Below are 4,313 nucleotides of genomic sequence, written 5' to 3'. Positions count from 1 at the left end.
ACCAGTATTACTACGGATCTCCTGGTAACTATGCTTAAAATTGATATAATTTGTGATCTGAATCCGCAAGAAAAAGATCAAGCTAGATTGAAAATGAACTACAATTTACTCCTTGAATACAAATTCATCATAGAAAATCTATGTAAGAGTAGATCAATATCTAGCCTTTTAGCCTAGTTAAGAAATATTATTTATTTGACTTCTCAAAACCATCAAGGGTGATCAATAGAATTCATTGGAATGAATTAATGTTTTGCTTGGAAGGCCTTAGTTTTGCTTGGCATGCATTGAAGATTGATGCCCTGACTCCAGCCACAGATCGGTGTCCCTTGTGCTGCACCATGTTCTCGCTGATTGCCTGTTTGATAAACTCCCTATCAAATTCATGTTCTCACTGACTACCTATTTGATGAACTCACTCTCAAGTTCACCCTCTTCAAGTGTAAACAGAATATTCATTAGGGACCGTATTGAGTTCTTCGAAGGGAACCCATAGAATCCATTACTCTCATCAATTGCATCATACAGAACTTTGGCCTTGTGGGCATTTATTTTTTCAATTTCTTCCAGTCCCCCCAAGCAAGGAGATCCTCAAAAACCAAACCACACATGTAGATTGTAAAGAAGGGAGGATCATTATATAGCAACTTCTTTTTAGAATGGATCTTGTAGTGCAATATGAGGGGGGTCGTAGCTTGGATCTTGCCAATAAGGTCATTTCTGATTATAACAATGGTCACACCACATCGGCCCTACATACTTCTGGGCTCTAGCACAGATTAACTTAAACTTATACTTATAGACATCAACAGGCTAGGAACAAAAATTTGGAGAATATGTCAGCAAGAGAATGGTACTATCCCCTTTGGACTCAGGGTAATCCTTAAATCGCACACCATAGATGGTCTCAATGCTCATAAGCACAGATGTATTTTGCATTTTGGTTTAACTAAAAATCCCATTCGAAGCTATCCTAGCATATCTTGTGGTTTTGGCCTTTGCAAAATCTCTACCCTTCTTTAAAGGCATTATCACTCTAGGATCTAGTCACAAAATACTTTGTTGTGTACTCAGGGCCACAGAGATCTAATGGTGGGCAAGAAAACTGTGAGGAAGCACCGCCTCTGAGAAAAGGGAACTCAAAAAATCATAATTTGTAGAAATACTAAAAAATTCACATAAATCACTCATCTTTTGCATGACAAGGTTGGTTGGCATGATAATAGCAATGACCTGAATTAAATTCATGGTCTTGCAATATCTAACAAGTCTAATTACTCACGGATTTGATACTGTAGCTGTAACTTCGGAAGCCCTTTCTTACCTAAGGAATGCCTTTGGTGTAAACATCAATACTATCCGATACCTAAAATCTTTCCTGCTTCCATACTTCTTGTAAGAGGAGGTGGAAATCATTTGAAATCAGGTTTCAACGTAAGGGTTTACGATGCATTGAATTGATTATATGAATGCTCCAGGGAAAAACAAACTTTCTTCAAAACTTCTTCATGACCCAAGAGGAATCATGCACTCTATTCCAGAAATTTTTCTTGTATAACAAAAAAGTTGTATGGGGTTTACTTTTTAGGCTTGCATCTCGATGCATTTAGGATAAGGACTCGCTAAAATATTATAAAATTAAACAATTAAATTCCACCTTATGCCAATCTAAATAAAAGCAAGTATTATTGTAGTATCAGGAATCCCTGCCTTTGTGATTCAACACAATAAATGGTGCCTTCCTCCATCTCATTGGAGATCAGACATCGCCACCTTTGTCTTTTTGTCCACCCAGGATCACCTCATTAGCTCCAAACTGGTCTCTACCAACTCTGTCAACCTATCACCTTCGGGGACTAGGACACAACATGAAGACGTCTGCATGGTGCACTAGCGTCCCACGAATCTGACAATTCACATGTGGTCATTTGAGCATTACATCTATGCCTAGAAGGAATCCTAACGCTCCTACATGTGCCCACCGACATTGGTTTGCCTTCCAAGGCCTATATCTCTCTTGTTTGAAGGCATTTTTGGGATATTTTTGGCATTTTAAGATTATCTTTTATAGATTGAATCTCTCAGCGATATTTCCTTGGACATAATTCATATTCCTATTATGAAGAACACCATTGTTGCAGCTTTCCGAATAGCTCATAACACCATTGTCATAGCATCTTGAAAAGGGGAGTTTAATTGTTCTCTTTTCCATTTATCTCATGCATTACCGTTCCTTTATCTTGAATTGTCTTTCAATTATCTTTATCATTTATTTTCCTTGTAGCTTTTATCTAGGTTGTCCATGGAGGTGGAAACATCAAAACGAGGGTCTGACTTAGGCAAACTCCAAACCACAATCCCCAACATTTTCTCTTTCACTTGTGTGTAGGTAGACGTTTGTGGAAGAGTAGATACTTTAAGGAAGGCTCCAATCGTGGACCGGTTGTGAGTCCCTCTCATCTCATTTGTTCTACTTTACTTTAGTTATTTTGTATCTTGTGCCTATTAGTTTAGTTTTATCTCTTTTTGTGCATTTATAATATTATAATCACATTTGGAGTTTTCTATACTGTTTTTGTACCTTGTCTATACAAGATGACAATGCGCCATGTTGGTGTCCTAGGATTGTGTGCTTGTCCTCTAGACAAAGGTTTAACAGAGTCATTCAGGAGCATTCTTTGTATTATGTTTGTTTAGTTTGGTTGTTTTCATCCCTTGGCTCACCTTAGCGCTAGTTCGAGTGAGGTGTCGAAGAGTGGATTTGTTCTCTAGGATTCATCATCCTTGAGGTAACAAATTTCCTTCGTTACATTTTGATGAACCTGACATGAAGCAACTTTCCTTTTGAATTGTGCATTTTTCATTTAGATCATTGTATTTATTTGGCTAAAATCAAACTTAAATTTAAAAAGTGGGGGAGGGGTGGGGGGCGGGGAGGCTTACATCTTTCTTTTAGCATTTGCATATAGTCTAGCTCAGTTGAGCTTAGTCTAGTCTCATCTTTCAACAAACACTTTATCTAAAGGCAGAGCACCTCGTCTCTCTATAGTGTGGTCTTAGCATCAGAAGACTTGTCTATGAGCTTTACAACCTAGACTACCACAAGAGTTGTAGTTAGGAGGTCATCTAGGTAGATTTTTCTTCTTGATCATTATAGTCCTCCTTTACCCAGCACAATGTTCAACGATCAACTTCCTAACCCAAATGATCTCTTTTCTTCTCATCCCCTTAAGTCCATCTTGACAAGGGGACCCTCTCCACCTCGTTCAAAACCCAACCCTCATATTAATTCTCCAAGAAATTCTACTCCATCTTTTCCTCATGTTGTTGATCATGACTCTACTCTCAATGTTGATTTTGAGCAAATTGACATGCTTGAGCAAAATCTGAGAGACTTTGAGGGTTTCCTTAATCGAGAGAATGTCCTCCCTTGGGTTGTAAATATCATCAACACTTTAAGAGACATGTTGATCTCAAACAGGAGAGGCCTGGAGATGTTGAGGGCATTATCTATGATAGTCAGGAATCATGTGCCTTTGGTTGATGCTCCTCCTCAAGATGACCAGTCCATTACCTGTGGACCTCATCTTAGTGTCGGTATTCCTAGTTCGGCAATGCACATGGTTGATCTTGGGCCTACTATTCCTAGTATCACCGCTTCATCTACCCCCTTGGGCTATGTGGGTATGTCTAGTGGCTCAACCTTTGCCTCCACTGCAACTCAGATATCTATGATTAGCACTAGCACTACATCTGCCAGTGGCACTAGTCCTTCTTGAGATTTTGGTGGAGGTGGTGGTAGATTTGGCCCACCTCCACCTCCCTCTCCCTCGATTGTTAATCCTGTCTTGAACACCATCTTGCAGAACATGGGGCAGTTGTAATTGCAACTGACAAATCTAGCCTCCGCTTCTAGTCAATCATCTATGCCTGCATATTACAAGAAGAGTCCCATTGAGATCACCATTTTGAACACTATCTTTCCTCCTTGAACTGAATCACTGAAGTTCGATAGGCTCAATGGTGATGGGGACCCTAATGTGCATATCAATTATTTCATGACTATGTGTAGCGATTATCATAGTTTAGATTTTGTGTTGCTTAAACTATTTTCATGGTCCCTTAAGGGTACCACGTTAGAATGGTATAGCTCTTTGTTGAATAATTTTATCTGCACCTTTGATCAGCTTATGGACCTTTTCCTTAGATAGTTTCAAGCTAACATTGGCAGTAGGGTCACTATTGCTGACCTTGTTCATTGCAAGCAAAAACCCAATGAGAAGGTCACATATTTTATTTCAAGATATCAATTG

The 4,313-nt window shown here is 39.0% G+C and overlaps 1 pseudogene; it reads right to left on the bottom strand.

The window, feature by feature from the left end:
• Nucleotides 1-232: 232 nt before the first annotated feature.
• Nucleotides 233-3,859, bottom strand: LOC131070927 (phosphoserine aminotransferase, chloroplastic-like; annotated as a pseudogene).
• Nucleotides 3,860-4,313: the final 454 nt, after the last annotated feature.

The sequence above is a fragment of the Cryptomeria japonica genome, chromosome 9, assembly GCF_030272615.1.
Source record: "Cryptomeria japonica chromosome 9, Sugi_1.0, whole genome shotgun sequence".
NCBI classification, from domain to species: domain Eukaryota; kingdom Viridiplantae; phylum Streptophyta; class Pinopsida; order Cupressales; family Cupressaceae; genus Cryptomeria; species Cryptomeria japonica.
This window is presented reverse-complemented; position numbering and strand designations above follow the sequence as displayed.